Source organism: Oryctolagus cuniculus, chromosome 8 (assembly GCF_964237555.1).
Source record: "Oryctolagus cuniculus chromosome 8, mOryCun1.1, whole genome shotgun sequence".
NCBI classification, from domain to species: domain Eukaryota; kingdom Metazoa; phylum Chordata; class Mammalia; order Lagomorpha; family Leporidae; genus Oryctolagus; species Oryctolagus cuniculus.
In genome coordinates, this window is record NC_091439.1 from 9,051,436 (window position 1) to 9,078,425 (window position 26,990).

At 39.2% G+C, this 26,990-nt stretch overlaps 1 long non-coding RNA gene across 1 annotated transcript; it reads left to right on the forward strand.

The window, feature by feature from the left end:
- Positions 1-399: 399 nt before the first annotated feature.
- Positions 400-26,752, forward strand: LOC127483241 (uncharacterized). Its single transcript, XR_007909338.2, has 4 exons — positions 400-3,806; positions 19,547-19,664; positions 21,318-21,460; positions 24,400-26,752. It is a non-coding gene; the product is annotated as an uncharacterized lncRNA (long non-coding RNA).
- Positions 26,753-26,990: the final 238 nt, after the last annotated feature.

Below are 26,990 nucleotides of genomic sequence, written 5' to 3' on the forward strand. Positions count from 1 at the left end.
TGGCATAAAAGGTAAAAGTGTCACCTGCAGTGCTGGCATCGCATATGGGTGCCACTTAGAGTCCTGGCTGCTCCACTTCTAATCCAGCTCTCTGTTGTGTCCTGGGAAAGCAGTAGAAGATGCCCAAGTCCTTGGGCCCCTGAACCCGCGTGGGAGACCCGGAAGAAGCTTCTGGCTCCTGGCTTTGGATTGGCACAACTCCAGCCATTGCAGCCATTTGGGGAGTGAATCAGCAGATGGAAGACCTCTCTCTCTCTCTCTCTCTCTCTCTCTCTCTCTCTCTCTCTCTTTGCATCTGCTTCTGTAACTCTGCCTTTCAAATAAATAAATAATTAATTAATTAAAAAAAAAAGACCAGAGATAGGTCAGTTGTTATAAAAGATAATGACTATTCTCCAAAATATTAATGAAAGGGTCCCTTCAAGAGGATTGAGTTTTCAGTCCCAGCAAGGCTTTCCTTGCATTTGTAAGACTAAACTGAGATAAGACAGGATTATTTAAACAGAGTGATCTGTAATTAATCTCCAGTTAATGTACAAGTACGCTTACAGGAGCATGGGATTCATTTATGCCACAAAGCAGCTCCGGCTTTTCAGTGGGGAAGGCACAAAGCAAACAAAGCTGGAAACATCCAAGGAGTTCTCCGCAGTTCCACTTAAAGATATTTCTGTGGCTATCTCTGACCTTAGGGAATATTCCTTGCTCACACATGTGTTCTATGCAACATGTTCCATGCTCCTTAATATGTTTGCCTCAGCAAAGAGTAATGAATGCAGTATGTACCCATAAACTAACTTTCTAAGAGTAGGAGTGGTTTGGAAAAAACAACCACAAAACAAGAAAATAAAAATTCAGGAAAGCAGATGACTATTTTGCTTTAGAGCAATTGCTTTGGAAGATCAATGAGTTCACTGGCACTGCATGCACAAAACATTTTTTGCTTTCTTTAGAATTGTTTTTTGAAAGTATCTTAGCAGGCCCAAATGGAGATTTGTCTCACTCCCTTATTGACATTTGTGTGTCTTAGAAGAACTACAAAGGCCCACAGACATCTGGTTGACAATCCAATAAGAGTAAATGTCCTCCTTAAGTAATGCTTTAATGCAGTACAGAATTGGATGAGAAATTGATCCCCTGAAATTAAAGTCACTTTACTATGTGTCACATTATTAAGGGTAGTTTGACAATGAGCTCATGACACTTTTGTGCACTGAAGTCTTATGACTATCCTTTAAGCTACATACACTGTGTGCTACAGTCACAAAGAACCACTCCAATGGATGTCCTTAAATCCTACTACAATATTGACAGAAGTGTGGGAACCTGGTGGTGACAAATGGAACAATCTAAGTTGAAATAAGACAGGATTATTTATACCTGAACCTCTTGTGTCAAGCATTTAATTTTCAAGGCAACTCTACCTAACCAAAATACATGCTGACTACTCTTCAGAGAGCAGACTCAATCTCAGATGGCTACATGGTCAGGGCCTGTAATACGGATGTAACAGCAACTTGATTGTAGTAGATAGGAGAGATTAGTGGCAGCAATAAGCTCACAAAAGCATGTGCCTTACTTGAATGGGGAGACCGTTTTCTCAGAATCACCGAGCTACGCTTCAAAAATACAGATCTAGGATTGTCAGATATGATTTTTAAGAGAAATTTTTAAATATTTAAATTCAATATTCTTAAATATTGTAATAATTTTAAGTAAAATAAATTAGCTTTTAAAAAGTAAAAACACTAAGTGAATGGATCAGATAAATAAGGAAGTGATAGATAGACAGATGATAGATAGATATAGTAGTCCCTCCTTATCTTCTAAAGACCACCAGTAGATGATTGGAAGTTTGGTTAGTACCAAATCCTGTATCTGCTAGGTTATTTCCTATTCACACATATCTGTGACACAGTTTAAGTTATAAATTGGGCACAGTAAGAGATTAACAGCAATAATAAAAATAAAACAATTATAACAATGTAAATTGTATTCTGTGTGTATGTCTCAAAATATCATATGGTACTACACTCACTCTTCTGGTGGTGTGTGAGAGTTTTACAGAAGGACTTTACAGCTTCTCTTTGTCATATTCAAATTGCCAGCATCACTACCCTTGCTTTGGGGTCATTTTTCTTTAAAGTTAAATACATTTTAAAGAATATTTGTTTTTATTTAAAAGGCAGAGAGGGGGAGAGAGAGAGGGAAGAGAGAGACTCTTTCATCCTGTGGTTCATTCTTCCAGTGCCCACAATAGCTGGGACTAGGCCAGGTCAAAGCCAGAAGCCTACATCTTAGTCTGGGTCGCCCACGTGGGAGATAGGGCGCAAATACCTGAGCCGTCATCTGCTATTTTCCAGGGTACACATTAGCAGGAAGCTGGAACTGCAAGCACAGCAGTGACTGGAACCCTGGCACTTCAGTAAGATGGGAGCAGTGTTATCACCAGTACACCAAATGCCTTCCCCCAGCGTTTCACACTTAACAACATAGAGCCGACATCTTTACATTTCTCTATCATTCCTTTAATGGTTGTCTAGCCCTAAAATATATGATTATATTCTGATTAGTTATTGTTGTCAAAGACAGAACTGTGATAAGCAATCTTGTATGTATTTACAATACAGTGGTTAAATTATTTCTTTCATACAAACTGCAACAGGAATGAGAACCGGGCACTTTAAAATTTGTCCTTAAGCCAAGTTCACACTGCAACCAGCTTAACCACAAAGGTTAAGTGGAGGAAAAGGAAAGCCGAGAAGCTCCTTCCAGGAAATGGTAAATACTTCTGGTCTTGTGGAGTTTGGAATACCACTGAGTCCACACAAAGTATGCAGGATAAAATGCTGGTAGCTCTAGGCAGGTATGACTGAAGTGCTGACATTTGGTCCAGCAGAAAGAAGAAATCTCAGAGACAGGCAGCAAGCGCAAGAACTCCAGTAGCGTGAGGAAAGTTCAAAGAACCTAAAAAAGGGATGTGTAATAAATTCTTAGGCTAAACAAAGTCCCCAAACAAGTCCTTAGTTAGGAAATAGTCTAATCGAGCTAGCGGAACATTTAGTGATGGTGTTTAGTGTATTTTATCCTTGCTTTATTTAAATGTTCAATAAATTTAATGAATATTATCCTAAGCTTATTAAATTCATTTTTTTTTGATAGGCAGAGTGGACAGTGAGAGAGAGAGAAAGAGAGAAAAGTCTTCCTTTTTTGTTGGTTCACCCCCCAATGGCTGCTGTGGCCGGCACATCGCGCTGATCCGAAGGCAGGAGTCAGGTGCTTCCTCCTGGTCTCCCATGCAGGTGCAGGGCCCAAGCACCTGGGCCATCCTCCACTGCACTCCCGGGCCACAGCAGAGAGCTGGACAGGAAGAGGAGCAACAGGGACAGAATCCGGCGCCCCGACCGGGACTAGAACCCAGTGTGCCGGCGCTGCAGGCGGAGGATTAGCCTATTGAGCCGCGGCGCTGGCCAGCTTATTAAATTCTTTAAAAAAATTTAATAATATTCCCTTGTAGTAATTATTGGAGAACCTAGATATCCTAATGCCACTGGGTTTTGATGTAAATTCTCAATATGTTGTAGACACATTTTTAACACTTTTCTATTACACAGAGATAGAGCACTCTTCTGCTGACTCACTCTCCAAATTCCCAAGACAGCGTGGGTGCTGAAGCCCAGAGCCTGAAACTCCATCCAGATCGTCCACGTGGGGAGCAAGAACTGAATGCCTTGAGCTGTCACTGCTGCCTCTCAAGATCTGCATTAGCGTGGAGCCGCCTTTAGGAATCGGAGCCCAGCTAGACCCAGGTACTCTGATATGGGACACCAGCCTCTTAGCCATATTTTAACGGCTAAGCTAAATGCCTGCTCCTCTAGACACATTTCTGACTGGATCTGTGCTCATTTTCTCTTTCATGGAAAAGCAGAAGCCATGGGAGTTAACACTTGAACGGCTAAGATTGAGACCACGTAGAGCAGAAATATAAAACAGAAGCCAGTTTACATGAATAGAGTATTTTAAAATAGTCTTTTTCTTAACAAAAGCAATTTTGAAAAAAAATCCTACCTAACAACTTCGTTCTTAAGAAAAAGGCACTACTTTGGGTTTGTTTTCTGACCTAAATTTGGTTCATTAGTAGTGAATGGACCAGTACAGTGAGAATGTATAAGCAATGGTGACCAAATCATGAATTTTACAAAGCTAGTCTAGATTTTCTTAAAATTTTTCTGTACAGAAGGCAGGTGTCTTATTCAAGAAAAACAGCTGTCATTCAAAGTAAAATGTATACTAAATCCTACCCTGAGCATAAATATCTTCTGCCATGATTTTTATTTCTACAGATTTGGGGTTTTCATTTTTGTTTTGGATTTTTAATCGTGGATTCAAAGTAATTAGAATTCTAAGCAACATATGCACGTTTTGCTGAGATTTTTATCTTTCAGTGATCATCCAAATGGATATTGAGACTGGTAAGGAACCAAATCTAAAAGAGTATTTAAATGCAAATGATTCATGGTTCAAATTTTAATGAAGAATAAAGGAAGGGACATTTTTATGTGCAATTCAGAATTTAATCAATGCAAATTTTCATTTGATTATCTGAAACATGCACAGAAAATCCATGGTTAAAGAGGAAACATGTACCCTTTTAGAAATTTCAATTTTATTTAATAAGTGTTTATCCTTGTAGCATATAGAGACATAATTTGATATATATTTTTGAATCATACACTCAAAACAAATTTAATTTTTAATTTTTTTCAAGAGTCCAAATGAAATCAAAACTCTCTCATTTTAAATTACTATTGATATCTCCTAGGAGACAGGGAACTAAAATTTTTTGTAGAATTTTCACATATCAATTTGGAGATGGTGAAATGACAATTCAAAACAAAAAATTCAAAACATTAAATGAATTATGCAAATTGGATGTAATTAATGAGTCATTAGTCTCTTCTTGTAGGAAAAAGTATTTGAAAGCAATGTAAACTTTTTATTAACCACAATTATTCCAAACAAATATTTGTTGTGTAATTGGTTAGACAATGTGCACAGGTCTGTGACACACAGACCTCTCACTGATTTTTTTTCTAGTCTATTAAGTTTATATAGACTTTTTTTTTTTTTTTTTTTTGGACAGGCAGAGTAGACAGTGAGAGAGAGAGAGAGAGAGACAGAGAGAAAGGTCTTCCTTTGCCATTGGTTCACCCCCCAATGGCCGCTGTAGCCAGTGCGCTGCGGCCTGCGCACCATGCTGATTTGAAACCAGGAGCCAGGTGCTTCCTCCTGGTCTCCCATGCAGGTGCAGGGCCCAAGCACTTGGGCCATCCTCCACTGCACTCCCGGGCCACAGCAGAGAGCTGGACAGGAAGAGGAGCAACAGGGACAGAATCCGGCGCCCCGACCGGGACTAGAACCCGGTGTGCCGGCGCCGCAGGTGGAGGATTATCCTATTGAGCCGTGGCACTGGCCTACATAGACTTTTAATAATAAAGCATATAAATAGATACCAGAGTCCAGATGGATTATGACAAAGCAGATTTGGGACTTCAAGGAGGAACGGTGGTTCTGTTTTGTTGGTTTTTATGCGAGTCTTGTATGTAGGGAGAACCAGGGAAATGCTTTGTGGGAAAAATAATGCAATGTAAACCTAGACAGATGCCCTTCTTGGCTTTGCCCAGTACTGGGAGACCATATTGTGATAAAATAAGAATATTTCAAAATGTACATGGAACTTTTGAATTAAATAAGCTTATTTTGGTGCCAAACATATTAAAATCTATGCAAAGTTTTTTTAAATATACCTTTTGTGGACTTTTTATTTTAAAAACGAATTATAAATTTTATTTCAAGATGGAACTATCACTAAACATGCATATACATTAAAACAATAAATTTTACAATTTCATTTTTTTTTTTTTTTTTGCATAGAACATCATTACAATATAGAATCTATGCCATACAAAACTTTATCCAAGCAAGCCAAGGCCAGATTGGGAACTGCACAATTGTAATACTTCACTGTAGTGATCCAGGAAAAATGAGACATGGCCTTCAGAAGTACAGTGGGTGCTGGGGTGGGGAAGAAAAGAAAAGAAAGAAGAGTTCCTGCAGGAAAGGAAACATGAGCTCAATGAAAATGGTCTTGGACCCTTGATTTCTGGGTTGGGATGTTGGCAAACAACTCCAGAGAGGCTCCACCATGGTTTGAGGCCTGGGGACAGATGTACCCAATACACCCACACAAGCAATTCCAGGTCCCCAAGGAACCACACAGCAAGCCCCAAACCTGACAATGCATAGTCTCTCAGTAAGGAGCCTCGTGGGGCACTGACAAACCCCTGGGGTCCACAGCACTCAGCACTTTTCAAGGGAAGTGTCCTCGAACCTCTCCCCTGCACTTTGCTGAGAAATGTGACAGGAAGTTAAGTGGAACTCCCTAGAGAAGAATGTTTGTTTCCATATGTCTAAGCATAATTTCCAAAGTTAAAGACATGATTCTCAAGCAGAATATATAATAAATATGTATATGTGGCCAAGATGTATTTAATTAATTAATAACTGGAATAATGGGGCAAAACTGGTTTGAAGTAGAATCCCAAAGTGAATGCATATGTGTCATCAGTCAAAGAATCTAAAAGTCATGGTTATCCTTGCCACATACGGCAAATTAGTTGATCTTTATGCAGCCAATATGATACTTCAAGGTGGCCTTGAAGGAACATATGATAGTCAACTCTGCTTTCTTACTGCTGCCTAACAAGCCATCTCAAAATTCATTGACTTTAACCAATTACTTTATTGCACTATTGTGAGTCACAAATCCAGGAGAGGCTAAGCTAGGTGGTTCATCTCTGATCCCTGTAGCATCAACAGGAAAGCCTGGGGCTGCTGGATTCTCTTCCAGACATGGTACCGTCATGTCTGGAGCCAAGGTTGGGTTAATAGAAAGGCTGACATATGGCCTGTATTTCTCTGTCTCCACACATTGTACTGTCAGAGTAGTAGGTTCAGAACTTTGGATTTTCCAAAGAAGTCTCCTTCTAAAAGAAGTGCTCCAAGAGACCCAGGCAGAAATCTCAAAGTTGTTATGATGTCACCAATCCACAAAACATCTCTTGTCTTGCATCATTTTAGTGAAACAAGTCTCTGAGGTCAGCTTACACAGAAAGGAAGAACAGGATTCAATCCTGCCACCAAATAGGAGATGGGCATGTCTCTATGGACGGGGAAGGAATTGATGATGGCCCAAGAAAAATGTTGTCACTCATCTCTTTGCTTTTTACTTCATTTTAGATGTTTGTTGTTCCTTTGCTTATTTAATATACCCATTAAAGGGGCACTTTGGGGAGGGGGTAGAGAGAACCATAGTTTCTCAAATTCCATAATTATTTTTATTTATTTATTTATTTATTTGGCTTGCAGTTGATAGGATTATCACAGCCTGCAGACTGCAAAGTCTAAGACCTTCTCTTAGACAGTGGAAGTCCTGGGGCAAAAATACAGAATGAGGAGGGGGAGCATTTCCAGCATCTGTGCTTGGATGAACATGGTGATCAGCCCTAAACCATTGTGTGCCAGTAAGAAATTCCCTCTTCCAGGCTGTAGGTTTTACTCCTATGATTGACTTAAAGTGAATGACACTTAAACAGGATCTTAGACACCTGGGTAAGAGGATAGCATAAGACTCCCAAATAACTAGTTCCAATATTTGGGTAAAATGTCTTCAATGGTATTTTCATTGGGTAGGATAGCCCAGGAGGAGCTGCAGAGACCTGTTGTCTATACAAGATGTTATTGCTCAGTAATTCAAGAAGTTGGTCTTGGGAGACCTGGAGCACTGTCTTAAATCTGTGGTTCACTTGCAATGTGATTTGCAAATGTCATTTAATCTCTCTGACCGTTAGTTTCCTTGACTATAAAATAAGAGGTATGTCTTAAAAGTGCAAAGGGCCTCTGACATAAAAGTCAACAAAAATCAACAAAATCATTTAGCTTTCCTCACCTGAAAAAAATGTGATACTTTACATCATAAGGAAATTACTTAATTTAAAAAATAGTGTTGACTATTGCCATCAATTATTTCTTAAATTTAGTAATTTGCTATTTGACTTAACCCCATTGACAAATGATTATTTATACATGTTGGTACTATTTAATGTCATACTATGAAACACCTAAGGAAAAATTGAAATTTTCAGATGATGCGAAATCCATGGTTTCCCAATTTTGCACGTAGGCATCCCAGGTCACTATAGCAAATTCACTACGTGCGGAGAGGCATTTGAAGCTTCAAAGGAGAGCACAGTCTTGTTCAGTATCTGTTGGATACTGATAGTTGGCACGTATTAGACACTGTACAAAGTACAGCTTGAATTAGTACAGTGTCAACATTCATTGCATTGTACGTTTTTCAATGACATAATATCTTTATGAAGCTCGGTTTCTAGTGGTTGCTGTGATAAAAAGCAGTTAGCATGTGAAAAGTCCTTGAGGAGCAGAAAATGAGAGTGGCAGTATTAAAACTGATTTCAAGGTGTGAGGAGTTGCACAGGTTCCACCAGGGACAGCTGTATCCTATTAGCATGTAGTTGTGGTTATTTAAAAATGAAATGTTACATTTTGGAAATACACATTTTTTTCTCAAATGTTTATTAGCTCTTAGGACATAAATGACTATTGAGTTATTATCAAGCATGATAAATGATGCTGTTAGGTACTTCTTTTGATCTAGAAGATATCATAAACTTTTTGCCTTCAAAATGTGTTTTTCTGAGTGTAGCATTTTGTTCATATAGGAAGAGACATTGCAATTTAATTAATCATTTTAGTGCCTTAACATTTGACTACCCTAGAGAGGTGTTTTCTGTGGAAATTACTCTTGGGATCTATCTGAGAAAGAAAATTTGATAAAAGTTTGCCTGTATGTGCTAGCATTCACCTACCTCTATTTTACAGCATTCTTTTTATGGTTCTGCCTTATCCTACTGTAACAAGGACAACAGAGAGCCCCTCCTAGTTGGGAAACAAGGAAAAGGAAGGAGGGCAGGCAGGAAGAATTAACCCTTTTGAACTGGGGCTCCACACTAGAATTCCTTGTGATGCTTTTAAACGTGCAAATGAAAGGATCACCCTGTGGCAGAGATCCTCTTCAGTTGATCTATTTGGGGCCCAGGAGCCACGTGTGATTCCTTATTTCTTCTTCACCATTCTTGCTTAAGATTCTCCCCTTCATAACCCTTTTCTGTGCCTCTAATGGAAGGGTTTGGTTGTCTCTGGGCTTCCTATTCATTTTTCTATACTCTGGCCATTTCAAGCTCCTTTAAATTCAATCAACAGTTTTAATTTCACAAAGTCCCTTTGAAGCATAATTATGCCATTTCAGCTCAAAATAGTTATGACACCATTTTGTCCATCCCCTTCATCTTTCTTTCCACCACCACAACTCCAACATTTCTCTTTGGTGTTTTGCCTCCTCTCTCTCCATCATAACCTACTCTTAAAAACTTCAGAGGTAATCCACGCAGAGGTGTCAGTGGCCCACAGTGGGGAGAAAAAGGTGAAGGAGGAAAAGCAAGACTTAGAGAAGAATGTTTTAACTGGAATGTTGGGCACCAGCTAGTATGCAAGAGATGGATATTTTTGTTTAGTTTTGTTTTTCCATTTTTAGATCTTAACAGATGACCCTCATAAGATTCTGAAAACCATACTAACATGAACAGGTAATCACTTATGATTTTTATTGTTAAATCTTTAAAAACGATTGTAAGACCTTCAATCTCATTGTTTAACATATAAATCACACTCTGCAGAGATTTGTTATACTTTTTTTTTTTATTGTTTTCCCTGAGTTACTTTCTCACACAAATAACTAAGCAACTGTTACAGAATCCTGTGCTGTGTTACGCACTCAGTTCTCTGTCCACTTGTTCTGATCCTTCTGTATTGTGACAGCATAAAAAATAGCTATAATAAAGCGTTTGATAGATTCATTCATCTTTCTCTGCTAGCACATCGAAACTGATCAAGAGATGTTTTGCTTGGAAATGCCAATTAATTAAGCTTACCTGAAACAGGAAGATCATGTAGAAATCGTTAATACAACTTTTGGTTAAATGGACTGTATATCATAATTTATATCATGAATATACTAATATTAATCAATTGAACAGGAAATCTATATTATAATGCTGAGATGCTGAAATAAACATAGTAGAGAAAATGCACCTATGCTAATATAGAAACAATTGTATAAGCTAGGGTTATACTGTCATCCCCTTCCTCAAAGCCTTCTGAGATCCATTGTATCAATGCAGATGCCAGGGCTTCTCCCCGACACTAACACCAACGAATCTCTTGGGGGAAAATATGCAATCTACCATAATCAAACTCACCAAATAATCTGCATATATAGCCACTTTGGACAAGAACTTACATAGATGAACAGCCTGCTAATATGCCAATAATTATAGGGGCAAATAAAATGAGTGAAAGAGAGAATTTTATCTGAATTATTCAAAGTGACATTTTATGTTCTTCAGAAATTGCTGGGGAGTTATTTGCCTCCCATTGCTCATACATATTTAATGTTAAAATGCATTTTGTTTCCCTTGATAGAATCTTTGCAATATAAATTATCTAATGTAAATTCCTGTGGACATATCTCTGCTTAATTAACTCTCTGGGTAGAAGTTAGAGACTTACTTCCTAAGGGAAACAGTCTCTTACCCTGCTAAGAGGACAACTTTCCCTATTAGAGTGCTCTTAGCCCCCCATGTCTCTCTTTGACGCATTCCGCACTACAAATTTTACAGTCTAGGTGATTATTTTAGACCTTGATTGATGCCTATCTTCCCAACTAGACCTTGAGGTGCTGAGCATCATCAGCTTTAACTGGGTGCCTCTTATGCATGCATGCTAATAAATGTTGCTTGTACGTTGCTGTGTACTGGTGAGGCAGGGAAAAGTCTTCCAAATATTCCTCCTATTAAGTGGTTACTCTGCATACACAAACTATTTGAAACTCTCTTCTCCTTTCTTATTCTTTCCTCTTGATGTCCTACTCTCTGTTGCATCACTGCCTTGCCCAGTTGGACCTTACTTCTCTACTGAACATGCCTCCCCTCCCTTTCTTCACCTCCACTTCAGAGTACAAAGTGTACTCCCCAAAGTAGATTTCCCTCTGAATCAGGGATGCAAAACTTTTAATTCTTCCCTGGATCTCATTTCGTAGGTGAGTTCTTATTTCTGAAGTCAGCTTGTATGTTGCACTTTGCCTATCAAAGGGCTCACACATATAACACAAAGGCAGCTGTGCTTAGCTGTGCATAAATTAGGGGTGGTCTGCCTGGATTGAGTACCGGTATGTTGCTCCTTAGCTTTCCTGTTTGGGGGAAATCACTTGAGCCAATTCTGTGAGCTTCCTATTCTTCATCTGTGGAACAAAGATAATAGTCCTGAACCTATTAAACCTGTCAAGGGGATTAGATGGGACGACGTATTCAGACCTCTTAGAACTAAAGATCTGATCCACACTTGGATCAGAGTAAACTCTCAATAAATATTAGTTATCATTATCCAACAGACCTCCTGCCTTCTTTTCTGACATATAACTTCTAAGTTAAATTCCTTTACCTATAGTCCTACTGCAAATCTCAAATATGAAATTCTTGAATACTTCCCTGCCCTCACATTTTACTCCATTATTTACTTATTTACTGCAAATGGGCACTAATACCTGAGAAGATATCCTAGGTGACTGGAAATCCACAATGGGCTATTATCCACACCAGGAAAACACTGAGCCTTTCTCTTTCACAACGCAATCCTAATGACTCTCTCTCTCCTTCATTCCAGAGACCAGGTCTAGAGAAGATTATTTGTCCTGGCTTCAAAGTCGAAATGGTTTATGACTTTAGTCCTAAAAGTTGTGCCACTCTTGAGGGCTTGAAAATCTTTGAATTATGTTCACTGGATTTTTGTTTTCCCCGTGATGGGTATTTGAAATGATGATAAAGTATAGAACTTGAAAGCAAAGACTTTCAAAATTTTCAATGTGTATGAAATGTTAAACATGCTCTTTTCAAGAGTAAAGCATATCTATGGAAAAACTACATAAAATGCACATTGAAAATAGATTTTTGGCTTTAGAAAATGATCAGAAATACCAGGATTAAGAATGTGGAACTGGATAGTAGAGATTACTCTAAGCAGTGATTATAGAGTGGTCATAAGCAAACTACTAGAAAATTTTCCTAAGTGCTTTCACTAGTTTATACGCCTCCTAGGTCAGGCAGATGGTAGCCTTACACACTTTTTCTTATATAATTTTAAACACAACAGCTAGCTTCTTAGAACTTTAGATAATTCTAAAAGACTTAAAAACTGAAGCACTCTATGCCGTTTTAAAATCACATGTTCTGTGAACAGGTCAGGTCACCGAGCAAAAGACGATGCATTCATCTCCATCAGTTATCTTGAAAGCTGCAGTAACTGTTTTGAAAAGCAGTACTTAGGATGCAAAAACACCTCACAATTTCATGATTAAGGTAAAATAAATTTGAGAAACCATTGACATTCTTGTTTGAAAGAATTGCACAGTAAATACTTCTACAGAGAAATATAAGATGGAAGTGAAAAACATCACCAGGAAATTCACTAACAGGGTGATGCTTTGTATATAAGTACACATAAGGCAATAATTTTAAATTTGTTACACATAAATGATTTTTATATCTCCACTGTTTTAAAAATAAACAGGGGGCCTTTTTCTTGCCAATAGTTTACAGAACATGTACTACATACTAGTCATTGTACCAGTCACTGGAGGAAGAATGACACTCCTTGTCCCAAAGGATTAAAAAATCCGATTGAAGAGCAGACATATGAAAATCAAATTTCATGTGATATCACAGATGCAACATGTGAAGTCTACAACCTGTACATGCTGCAGAAATGTAACGTGCATGTTTGCTATTCTGTAAGCAAATGGAGGGTTAGCTACTACACCTGAGCAAGGATTTGGAAGATGAATGAGTTTGCCAGGCAATTGTGTAGGAGAAAAAGGAAGCATCTATTGCCCACGGATTCTGGTTTCTCACTGGAAGCACACAATGTGAAATGTGTTTAAGCAGCTTGCTTTATGGCATTTCAATTTACCTGAGGTCTGAAAAAATGAGAAAATTGTCCCATTAGTTTAGAAAAGTTCAAAGAGAAAGAAGGAAGGTGTTCTAATTAGACCAGAACTCCAAAATCATTAAATTACACTCATCTGGTCAGGTGGAAAGTCTGTTGGGCTAGGTGATGCCTGAGCTTTTGCAACTCTAAGTTTTTGTAACTCTTCAACAAACTCTTGCCTGGTGTTGGAACAAGACCTGACTTGCCATGGTACTCCCTTCTTCAACTGCAAAATAAAATATGGGGCTAGATCTGCACTAACCAAGCAAGGATCAACAAGGCCAAGTATGAAAGCCTTGTGGGTTTTCTCTCCCCAGCACCTTTCTGGGATGTGCATCTCCATGATTTTCTTTACTTTCATCCTTCCTCTTCTCTGCTTCTTCAGGATAATGGTTTCCATAAACACAAAGGCACTTTGTTTTCCCAACTGATTGTACCATTATCTAGTTGAGAAACAAGTAAAAGTAACTTTAAAAACTCCTTCGCAAGGGCAGGTATTTGGTCTAGTAGTTAAGAAGCTTGTTGAGATGGCTGCATCCCATATTGGAACACCTGAGTTTGAGCCTGGGTGTGCTTCGAATCTAACTTTCTGTTAATGGACACCCGAATAGACAACAGCTGATGGCTCAAGTAGCTGGCTCAGCCTGTCATCCAGGCAGGGGACCTGTACTGAGTTCCTGGGTCCTGGCATCAGCCTGGCTTAGCTCAAGCTATTGTAGGTGTCTGGGGAGTAAAATGCCAGTTGAGAGTACACACACTGTCTCTGCCTCTAAAATAATGGATGAAAATAAAACCCTTTCCAGAAATAAAACCCTGTGATAACCAGAGACAACTGTCCCTTTACAAATAAAACAAATTCAATTCTGAAAATATAATCAATTTTTACATTAGAAATATTTAGTGTGAAACAAAGTAAATGATGATTTTAAGCATTTTTTGTGTAACAAGCAAAGAGCCAATATAGAAAAAGAAAACTGTCAATTTGCTTCTTTTTCCCTTAATAATTGGTTTGACTATTGAGCCACCTGTCATTTCTTTCAACCACTGGAGATATAATCTCAAATGTTAAATTTCTGAAAAGGCACCAAGGTAAAGCCCAGGAAAGTTGCCAGTGATATTTGACAATCTTGTTTTAGGTCACTGCAAACACTTCAGGGTAAATTATGCATGGCACTTTTTTATAAAAAAGCAAACAAGAAAAAATTTCCCAAACTTTTGCTCAGGTAATACAAATTTTATGTATTTAAGTAAGTACTACGGTTTTACCCAAGAAAGGAACAGGAGCATATGACAAGGATTCTCCTTTGATTTGCTTTGTTCTGTCCCTTCCTCAGTAATGTATTGTGCAAAATCGAGGCAAAAATAAGAGAAAGCTGTGGTTGGTTGGTTGTTCTTGAGTGGCTGACCCCTTTTAAGGATACAAAATTTGTCTTCAGTGCCCTGTTCTTCCTAAAATTTGGAACTCTGTTTATCTATGCTCTTCACCCTTTGAAGAAAATACTTGAAACAGGTGTCTAACTTACCTTCAACTACTAGTCATTCTTTAATCTTCTCAGCTTTTCTTTCCCAGTTAAGAGGCCTGAACATGGAGACTTTCGCTATGATTTGAAACATGTAGTCTAGACATTTTACTCAACATCAAATGTTATTCATGTAATTCTTGCTTTGTCATGGCATTGATTTCAAAAATTATTTCAATGTTGATTTTTGTATAGGCTTGAGCTACAGCTTCTCTCTCTCTCTCTGTCTCTCTCTTTATCTACCTGGGATTAAATAATCTAAATGTCAATCCTAATGTATGTTCGAGAACTATCAGGGATAGAAAAGCATTTGCTCAAATATATTACTTTCATAGGACTGAAAATAAATGAGCTCCACTTAAAAATAATGAATTTATACATTTGAAAGACATAGAAAGAAGAGGGTTAGAGAGTGTATGTGTGTGTGAGAGAGAGAGAAGAGGGTTAGAGCAAGAAAGGAAGGGAAAGAGGGAGGAATTAGGAGAGAGAGGGAAGAGGGGAGAGGGAGAAGGAGAGGGAGAACTTCCATTCAGTGTTCTTTCCCAATGTGCCAGCCTGGAACTCGGTCTGTTTCTCTCATAAGGGTGGCAGGGATCCAGGTACTTGTGCCATTACCTGCTGCCTCCCAGGGCACTCATTAGCAGGAATTCGGGTCAGAAGCAGGACGAGGGCTCAAATTCAAGCTTAAACATGGGATGCAGGCATACCAAGCAGGGTCTTGATTGCTGCAACAAACACCCGCCCCTAATGAGCTTCACTTAAAGACAAGTAACTCACTATAACCTAAGGGCAACAAAGAGTAAGGGTACGCAAGAATAACATGCTCTCAGAAGAATTTCTTGATTTAACAAAGGAGGATCCATCAAAGTAGGATGTGCTTTTCTCTGAAGGGAGAAGAGAATTTCCGCTTTGCGTATGGCCTTGTCCAAATACTAATGGAGTCTGTGGTCACAAAAGGCTTCCATAGCCTTGGCAGCTCATGGCAAGAGCCTTGAGTGATCACTGATGTCATAAATAAGAGTGTTAATTGTTAAATGAACAACAGAAGTCACTGTGCACTTACTCCCCATGTAGGACCTCTGTCCTCAATGATTTGTACTATGAGAATTAACTGTAAAGCTTGTTCTCAAACTGTACTTTATATGTTGTGTGTGTGTGTGTGTGTTTGTGGGTGGGTGGGTGGGTTGGTGCAAACTGTTGAAATCTTTATTTAGCATAGAGTTGGTCTTCTGTATATAAAGTTAAATTAAAAATGAACCATAATGGGCCGGCGCCGCGGCTCACTAGGCTAATCCTCCGCCTAGCGGCGCCGGCACACCGGGTTCTAGTCCCGGTCGGGGCGCCGGATTCTTTCCCGGTTGCCCCTCTTCCAGGCCAGCCCTCTGCTGTGGCCAGGGAGTGCAGTGGAGGATGGCCCAGGTGCTTGGGCCCTGCACCCCATGGGAGACCAGGAAAAGCACCTGGCTCCTGGCTCCTGCCATCGGATCAGCGCGGTGCGCCGGCCGCAGCGCGCCGACCGCGGCGGCCATTGGAGGGTGAACCAACGGCAAAGGAAGACCTTTCTCTCTGTCTCTCTCTCTCACTGTCCACTCTGCCTGTCAAAAAAAAAAAAAAAAATGAACCATAATGAAGAATGGGATGGGAGAGGGAGTAGGATGAGGGATGGGAGTCAGTGAAGGAGGGCGGGTATGGGGAAAAGAACCACTATATTCCTAAAGTTGTACCTATGAAAAATGAATTCACTAAATAAAAGCTTTAAATAAAGATTTACTTAAGAATTCCTTTAAATAATGGAAGTCAGTCATATTATTTCATTTAGAAAACATTAAATTAACAGGAATTATATTTGAGAGTACTTCAAAAAGTTTGTAGAAAAGTGGATTTAAAAGATAAGGTGGGCTTGCTTCATATCTCTGCCCTTAATGTGTTGTACTATGCGAATTAACAGTGAAGCTAGTATTCAAACAGTACTTTATACTTTGTGTGTCTGTGTGGTTACAATCTGTTGAAATCTTTACTTAGTATATACAAAGTTTATCTTAGGTATATAAAGATAATTAAAAATGAATCTTCTTAAACTTTTATTTAATAAATATAAATTTCCAAAGTACAGCTTTTGGATTACAGTGCCCCCCCCCATAACTTCCCTCCCACCTGTAACTCTCCCATCTCTTGCTCCCTATCCAATCCCATTCACATCAAGATTCATTTTCAATTATCTTTATATACAGAAGATCAATTTAGTATTTATTAAGCAAAGATTTCAAATGAAGAATGGGATGGGAGAGGGAGTAGGAGATGGGATGGTTTGTGGGTGGGAGGGTGGTTATGGGGGGAGAAACACTATAATCCAAAAGTTGTACTTTCAAAATTTATATTTATTAAATAAAAGGGTTTTTTTTAAAGATAAGGTGTAGCAGGTAAAGCCACTACCTGAAGTGCTGGCATCTCATATGGGCACCAGTTCAAGTCCCGGCTGCTCCATTTCTGATCCAGCTCTTTGCTATGGCTTGGGAAAGCAGTGGAATATGGCCCAAGTCCTTGGGTCCCTGCACCTGTGTGGGAGACCTGGAAGCATCTCCTGGTTCCTGGCTTCAATTCAACCCAGCTCTGGACACTTTAGCCATTTAGGGAGTGAACCATCAGATGGAAGAACTCTCTCTCTCTCTCTCTCTCTTTCTATCTACCTTCTGCCTCCTTCCCTCTCTGTTTAACTCTGACTTTCAAATAAATAAAATAAATCTTAAAAAAAGATAAGATGACTCAGGTGCAAAATTTTTGAAATTCATACTTATTTTTTCATAAAGCAGTTTCCATCAACTTTTTGAAGACCCCTTTTGTGCATAGAATCAAAAAACTTTTCATGCCAAAATCAATGTATTTTTTAAAAATGATTTTATTTATTTATTTGAGAGGTAGAGTTACAGACAGAGAGAGGGAGAGACAGAGAGGAAGATCTCTTTCATCTGCTGGTTCACTCCCCAAATGGCTGCAATGGCGAGAGCTGAGCCAATCTGAAGCCAGAAGCCAGGAGCTTCTTCCGGGTCTCCCACACGGGTGCAGGGGTCCAAGCACTTGGGCTATCCTCTAGTGCTTTCCCAGGCCATACGAGAGAGCTGCATCAAAAGAGGAGCAGCCAGGACTAGAACTGGTGCCCATATGGGATGCTGGTACGGCAGGCAGAGACTTATTACACTATACCACAGTGCCAGCCCCCCCCCCCAACTTATATTTTATTCCCTTTTACACTAAAAGTTGAAGTACCCTCTGTGTGTGTGTGTGTGTGTGTGTGTGTAAGGACAAGGGTAACAGCAAGATCCTATATGTAGCTTTCTATAAGCAACAAAGCTAAGCAAACATATTTTTAAGTCATTCAATACTGTATTGAAGAACTTTACAGAATGAATTTTTCCATATGTATATGATGGACATGTAAATTTTATCAATGCTACCCCAAACAAACATAAATACAATTAGATCCAGCCATCTGACCACAACCTCATGGTCAAGATACTAATTTCAAAGTTAATTATGCCACAACATGGTAAGTCCCATGAGTGTCTGATTTATGGAGGATATGACATAGTATTTGTATCCGGCAGATGAGTTGTTTACCATTTGTTGGAAGCTGGGATAGAGGATAGGGGATCTAAACAGAAAAAACACACCAGCAAATGCAGGGAAATTTGATAGTGTCTGATACAGAGGATGAGCTACATTCACTTAGGATGCTCTTTGTGGAATGATAGGAAATTACCCTTGGAAAATAAATGGTAGCCAGATCGTTGAAGATGTGTGCTAGCCAGCTGCATTTTCTTGTATTAGCAATGAGTAATCGTTGAGCAGTTTAAAGTACAAAAATACTGTTAGTAAGAACATTCTGGTAGCAGTGAAAAAGTTTTGTGGGGGTGAGGTGATCCAATATTCAGGGAACTTATAAATTAAAAATTACATGAAGGGGCCAGTGTTGTGGCTCAGTGGGATAAGCCACTGCCTGCAATGTCAGCATCCTACTGCAAGTTTGGATCCCTGCTACTGCATCTGGGAAAGCAGTGGAAGATGGCCCAAGTGCTTGGGCCTCTGCCACCCACATGAGAGACCAGGATGAAAATTCCAGGCTCCTGGCTTTAGTCACTTGAGTAGTGAACCAACCAATGGAAAATCTCTCTGACTCTCTGTTTTTCCCTCTTTCGGTGTAACTCTGCCTTTCAAGTAAGTCAATTTGGTCAGTTTGATGACTCTGCTTCCTAACTATAAAGAATCCTGTGGAAGTGGGGGCTTGAAAACCTGTTTACCTATGATCATTTTACTTTTATTTGTTGAAGTCTTTATTTAGTGGAGCAAATAAATTGACTCTCATGTAAATTAAAAATATGTAATCTTAGAAAATAATAAATATTAAAAGCTCCAATATTAGTTATACATTGCTTCCTAGCACCTTACTGCTAATTTAGGAGGTAAAACTGCAAACATCTATTATCTCGGAATTTCTGAAAGTTAAGATTTAGAGTGCGGCTTAACCAGGTTTTCTGCTCCATGGGAATCTCACTAGGGTATAGTGAAGATGTTGGCCAGGGCTGGAATCTGATTTGAGGCTCGGATAGGGAAGGATCTGCTTCTAAGCTCAGGTGGCTGTTAGCCTGTGGGATTCAACACCCTGCGAATTGTCAGACTGAGAACCTCAGCTGCTTGCTAGCTGTTGCCTAGAGACTGCCTCTGTCCCTTGTCTACATGGAGGTTTGCTTCCTCAAAGCCAGCAAGGGAGAGAATCTATTAGAAGAAAGAAGTTAAAGTCTTCTATAACATAACCAAAGAGACCTCACAGCCCCTTTGCCTTCTTCTCCCTTTAGGAAGGAAGGCCCATGATATCCAACACCAGGTAGAGGATGACACAAAGGTTTGAATATCTTGACACGGGGTGCATTGGGGACCACTGTGGAACCTGCTGATTGCACACTTCATCTGATGGTGAGGTTCACATGGGTCTGTTTAGGGCGCAAAAAGTGGCAGAGACAAAGTTTCAAGGATAGATCTCAAAAACTGAAAAAATAACACACATAGAGTTGGTGGTTGTTTGTATTGGGGGTAGGGCATGGGAGGGAAGAACCTGTTTATCAAGCTTTGGACTTGATGATTGAGTGTATATTGATGCCATTAGCTAAAATAGGAAGTAGAAAAAGAGAAATGTTCTCAAAAAAGTGATAATGGACTTAGTTTTAGATCTGTTGGAGTAGGGGTGTGTTATGAGAAAGTATTTACAACTCTGAAATAGGGCAGAAACAAACACAAATGGCATTACTTTCCAGTGATATACAGTGACACTGTTCATCAGGACCACCAAAGGCTCTCTCTATTATCTAGGAGAATGTTTGTTCAACTCACTGTTTACAACCGATTAAATTTCCCAGACTTGGACAGATGACATGTTAGTTTGTATATTTTTGTTTCTTAGAATTGTAAATAATTTCTTTCCAGTGGAAAAATGACCTAAAGGTTTTGGCTTATTTTGCTGTTAAGACATTAAGCACTTTTGTAACTACATTAGCAATCTTGTTCTTCATCAAACTGACCACAAATATAATCCTCAAATATTCTTTGAATAATTTTTCCGTCTTGCTGCTGCATTATTTAATAAGTTGTATACTATATTTGACACTTGTTTATATATTTGGATATTTGGATGTTATGTTTTTAAATTTTGTGTTTTTTTTTTTTTTTTTTTTTTTTTTTGACAGGCAGGGTTAGACAGTGAGAGAGAGAGAGAGACAGAGAGAAAGGTCTTCCTTTTTCCGTTGGTTCACTCCTCAAGTGGCCACTACGGCATGGGGCAGAGAGCTGGACTGGAAGAGGAGCAACTGGGGCAGAATCCGGCGCCCTGACAGGCACTAGAACCCAGGGTGCTGGCGCTGCAGGCGGAGGATTAGCCTAGTGAGCCGCGGCACCAGCCTGTTTTTACTTCTTTAAAAAAAGGTTTATTTATTTGAAAGGAAGTTACAGAAAGGCAGAGGCAGAGAGAGAGAGAGAGAGAGAGAGAGAGAGAGAGAGAGAGAAAGAGAGATATCTTCCATCTGCTTGTTCACTCTCCAAGTGGCCACAACATCTGGAGCTGAGACGATCCAAGCCAGGAGCCAGGAGCTGCTACCAGGTCTCCCACATGGGTGCAGGGGCCCAAGGACCTGGGCCATCTTCCACTGCTTTCTCAGGCACATTAGCAGGGAGCTAGATCATTAGTGGAGGAGCAGAGACCTGAAACAACACCCATATGGGATGGCTGGCACTGCAGGCTTTACCCACTATACCACAGCACCGACCCTGTTTTTACTTTTGAAAATTATTCCTCAGAGATTTTGGAGGTATTGACAAGATGTCCAAGTGGTCTCACTTTAGGTAATCAATTGCATTGTGCTGCCAAATCTCTCCCTCTCTCCCCCTCTGTATGTGTCTGTGTGTGTGTGTGTGTGCTTGCATGTGTGTTTGTGTATTCTTTTTGCTTGTTTATTTGTTCATTTGCTTTGTATTCCTAAAGTCATTTTAGTGACAATCAAACATTATCTACCTTTGCTTACTGATTCCACTTGATTTTTACTGCTTTGCATCTTTGTTTTTGCTTCTGTTTCTTAGATTCTGGTTCCATTTCGCACATTGAAAGTTTTGTTCCTCGGTAATGGTGACGATAACCAGAAAATTTATGATCTGACCTTTTGATGATCCCTACCAAGATGATGGAAATCTGAGATTGTCATGCAATCTCTGTTGCATGACAGGTGACAGAACTCACTTTCATATTATCTAATGCTTATTTGCCTATTCGTGTATGCAAATCAATTTAGAAATCGGTTTGTGCCTATTGGTAAGGGGAGTAGCTGTTTGAGGTCTAGAGGAATGAGTTTCTGTGCTTCTATTTGCTTTACCCATAACTGAGGTTGTGAAAATGAAACTGCAAGTTGTGTGCCTGTGTGTCTGTAATTGAGAATAGCCTGCATCTTTTGTATCACTATAAAATATTTCCTACTTCCATTAGGTACTAATTAATTAGATTTTAATGTTCCTCTGATTAAAGGAACTCTGTTATAATTAGTTTAAAGAGAATAATAAGACTAATGTAAATCTCATATTCCCCCACATTTGTAGAACATAAGGAAGCTGACCTTTTAATACTTACATGTGTTAGGCTTTTAAGGGAAAAATCCCTTCTATTGATAACTAAGCAATATTTTTATATAAGAATTCAAGTTCACAAAGACAAGATAAATCCTTAGGTAAATAGTATTATTTCAATAAATTGTATTTAAAAACAGATCCATATTAAAACTCGTAAAAACGATGGTGACCAGGGGATGGAGAATGCAGGGGTTAGGGAGACATTTGTCAAAGGATACGTTTCAAACAGACAAGAGAAAAAATTCAAGAGCCCTGTTGTGTAGCATGGTAATTATAGTAATAACAATGTCTCATACACTTGAAAACTGTTGAGAGAGTAGCTTTAAAGTGTTCTCATCCCACAAAGATTAAATACACGAAGCAATACACATGTCAATCGGCTTGATTTGAACATTCCACAATGTATACATATATCTAAACATCATGTTACATAGCATAAGTACTGACACTTTTAACAGGCTAATTTAAAAATATAAATAGATAAATAAGTAAGTAATTAAACAGCCATATGGCTTTTCTTTGAAGTAATTATTAAATTTCTGTTTATTTTAGTACTCGTTGGTACTAGCTTGTCTGAATTTTCCTTTTTTTATTTTAAAGATATATTTATTTGAGAGGTAGAGTTACAGAGAGGCAGAGGCAGAGAGAGTTCCATCTGCTTGTTCACTCCCCAAATGACCACAACTGCCTGAGCTGGACCAGTCGGAAGCCAGCAGCCAGGAGCTTCTTCTGGGTCTCCCACATGCGTGTAGCAGCCCAAGGACTTGGGCCATCTTCCACTGCTTTCCCAGGCACATTAGCTGGGAGCTGCATTGGAAGTGGCGCAGCCAGGACTTGAAACGGTACCCATATGGAATGCCGGCACAGCAGGCAGCAGTTTTACCTGCTATGCCACAGCGCCGGCCCCTTGTCTGAATTTTCTACATTCTAATGTTGCTTTACTCATCAAATAAGACTGAAAAATGATTTGATTATATATAATGCAACATTGTGTTAATTTAAATTGAATCATAAGTCTGAAAAATTGTTTCATATCAGCAGAAATCGTGATTCCTAATGTGTCAGCTTAAAACAGAAAATCCAGATCCCTAGTTAACTTTATAACCTTATACTAATGTTAAATCTGGTTAATAAATAACCTTTGGGTTCCTAGATGGTTTTTCAAGTAAGAGAACACTGACACCTAGGCCATAAGGCATGCTTTTCAGTATATGTCACTCGGATTCTTACATTATTAGATTATGGAGTAGCTATATGAGGGGCCTTTAAAAGGTTCCCAGAAAATGCCTATCATAAAGAAACTATTTCAAAATCAATTTGCACCAACATAAGTTGTCTTCTTGTTCCATTTCCCACAGATTTTCTGAAACACTCACTTACTATACTTTTAGGTCTTGTAATGATTATGTGCTGCTGTACTTGTCACTGTATAGAGGGGTAGACGTGATGTATGTGCCTCTAGTGGGTGAGCTTTGTTTACCCACTAAATTACTAGCATATGATGATAATTTTTTTTTTTGACAGGCAGAGTGGACAGTGAGAGAGAGAGACAGAGAGAAAGGTCTTCCTTTGCCGTTGGTTCACCCTCCAATGGCCGCCGCGGCCGGCGCACTGCGGCCGGCGCACCGCGCTGATCCGGTGGCAGGAGCCAGGAGCCAGGTGCTTTTCCTGGTCTCCCATGGGGTGCAGGGCCCAAGCACCTGGGCCATCCTCCACTGCACTCCCTGGCCACAGCAGAGAGCTGGCCTGGAAGAGGGGCAACCGGGACAGAATCCGGCGCCCCAACCGGGACTAGAACCCGGTGTGCCGGCGCCGCTAGGCAGAGGATTAGCCTAGTGAGCCGCGGCGCCGGCCCGCATATGATGATAATTATCATGTATGTACTTCCTGGTTAAGTAGAAGTCAGTTAATTTACTTAGGTATACTAAGCGTATAGTAGGAGCATATATGTGTATGAAAACAGTTGTATGTTAGACTTAATGAGGCCTTCTGCTTTTAAGAAAAAATGAATGAGAAATCTTGACCTAAAATAAATGTGAATTTTCCAAAAATCTATAAAAATAAGAAATAATGAAGAGAAGCATTTCGTTTTGTAAGGCAAGCTGAAGGAGATTTGAACAGAATGAAATTATTAGTCCTGGTTTATAATTAGTGGAGATACAAAAATTATTAAACATATTAAAATTTTGGCATAGATTATTCAGGTTGATGATTTTCCCAAAAGGTAATTTTTTAAGAGCTTGAATATTTTGTGTGTAAAATATTGCATGAATTGATCTAAAACATGATGATAGGATAACTTTGTTCTAGAACATGTAGTCTGCCCCAAAAGAGCCGGTAAACTATTTATTCACCATATAAGTAGTTTACCCTGATTGTAGATATTCCATATGCTTCTGAAATATTCTACTGTTTCAAGACTGAATGCTTCAAATCCTTGATTGTTAGAAAAGTAGAAATAGTGGGCATTTGGTTCCTCAGGTAAGTCACCATATCTCAGTTTTGGTACCTAGGTTCTAATCCCAGCTGCCCTCTGTTTCAGCTTCCTGCTAATGTGTACCCTGGGAGGCAGCAGAAGATAACCCAAGTACTTGGGTTCCTGCCACTCACACATGAGGTATGGATTGAAGTTCCGGCTCCCAGGCATTTGGGGAGTTGAACCAGTTTATGGGAGGTCTCTGTCTGTCTCTATATCTAAGTCTCTCGCTGCATCCCAAATCAATTAAATAAATACTCTTAAAAAAGAATAAATTTATTTTAAAATAACGCATTTCACTCACTTCTATCATTTAAAGATTATTTACTTGAAAGGCAGAGGTACAGAGAGAGAGGGCAAAGGTAGAGAGAAAGAAAGATCTTTCATCTGCTGTTTTGCTCCCCGGATGACCAAAAGCTAAGAGCTTGAAACCACCCACGTCTCCCACATTGCTGGCAGGGGCCCTCATAGGACAGCACCTTTGGCTTTCCCAGGCACATTAGGCAGAAGCTGGATGGGAAGTGGAACAGCCGGGACTCAAACCAGAACTCATATGGGATGCTCGTTGCAGGCAGTGGCTGAACTGGCTGCACCACAGTGCTGACCCCCTTCATTCACTTTTGAAAAAGATAATATTTGTTAAAAGGCAATGTTATTCTTTGCTATGAATATGTAAAATATTATGATTCTTACCGGTTAGTCAGCCAGATTTTCTTTTAATCAAGTGACAAAAGACTTCAGAAAACTTGTTTGAGTTTTATCATTCCAAGATTGGACACTTGATTTAGAAACAAAGTAAAGATTCCCTGTAGGGACCCAGAAAATAAAATAAAATAAAGATTTATTCGTTCACATTATGAAAAGTGAGATCTAGAAATAATTGAGTTTTTTTGATATGCTCCATATTTCTTAATCAGCCCCAATAGCACTGTAAGAGCTCCGAAAGCAGAGTTGTTAACTCAAAGGGTAACTTTGTAAAGTTACTACTGTAATTTCTCAGAAGTTATAGAAGACCTTGGAGTGTTTTAATGTTCCCCCTGATCATAGTATGTCCTTAGGTTCAGAGAAAACATTAAAGACATTCTTATAAAGCATAATATGTCATGCCCAATGGAGGATTTTACTCTCTCCCTTGCCTATACTGTTGGTTTTTGCAATAAATTTACCATGGCAGTCTATATCATCAGCAGCTATAACTTTTACTCTGGGGCTTACAGCTCAGACCAGGATTTTGTTTTAAGTCAACAGTAGTTTCAGAGAATCAAGGACAGGATGTAACAGACACTCTTAAAGACTGAACCTTCAAAGAATGAACTGTGCATACCATCCCCAGGTGGACACGTCCTTTGTGTCTTTGAGACCGTAACAGGCCACTGAGTCAGGATTTCCAGGGCACTTTTTAGCTCACTATTAGATGACCTTGGGAAGCACAGAGTTGATTCAGGATCCACTGGAACACAAATGTGTTGCTTAGGACTGAATAAACTAATAAGAGATGTTTAATTGTGATTGCTTATTTGGAATATTGTTAATATTTTAAAATCCTTATTTATTTATTTATTTGAAAGATAGACAGAGACAGGCAGTGATCTCCCATCCTCTGATCCACTTCCCAAACACCATCAACAGTCAGGAGTGGGCCGGACTGAAGTCAGTATGGAGGAACTCAATTTGAGTCTCCCAAGTTGGGTGGTAGGGACTCAACTACTTGACTCGTCATCTGCTACCTCCTAGGATGAACATTAGGGGGATGCTGCAATTTGAATTCGACCTGGCATTGGAAATTGACTCTGATATGAGTTTGATATGAGATGCAGTCATTCAAAGCAGTGTTTCTTAACTGTTGTGCCAAACATCTGCTCAGAATATTAATTTTAAGATTTTTATCTTCTAAGGATTATATAGAGAACTCATGTTGTTTCTTCTTAAGCTATCTCCAACTTTAAACACTATGCATCTGTAAATTGAAATGACTTATAGTATAAAAATTGATATCCGATTTTTACCGATCTCTCAGGATTCAGAAATAACTGGTTTTCCTTTGCTTTTCATGGCAATACAGTTAATTGCATAGGTTTAATAATAAATTATAATGTTAAATTTTACCAGGCACAACTGGGCAAATTGATTGTTCACAGAAGGCATTGTAAGTACAATATTTAAAGATGATTCATATATTCAGATATGACAAGCCAAACACTAAGAAGTGATGATTGTATTTGACACTTGCAACAACTACTAACAGAGTTAGATGAAGCACACATATCTGGGATATCTTCTGTGGCTGAGGGGGTCCCAATTTCACTGCCTAATGAAGATTATCCCTGGAAAGGACAATGTATATTTTAGAGAATCTATGGGAGGGAAAAATTCACCCGAATTTGTTTACAAGTTAAGATACTATACCAAACTCTGTTTCTTACCGCTGGAATGAACACAAATTGTATAAGCTTTTCAAAGTTCAATTTGCGATACCTTAAAATCTTTCTAGGTGAAAAATTACTTCCCTGACTTCAGTACTCAATTCTCCATGGCTTTAATTCATGAAAAATAGGTCCAAAGTTGACCTTTAGATTTTCAGGCTGAAAGAGACTTGAATTGGAGACAACCAGAGAGCCAGTTGGTTAGGGCACTTATCTGGGCACTAAAGAAGAAAT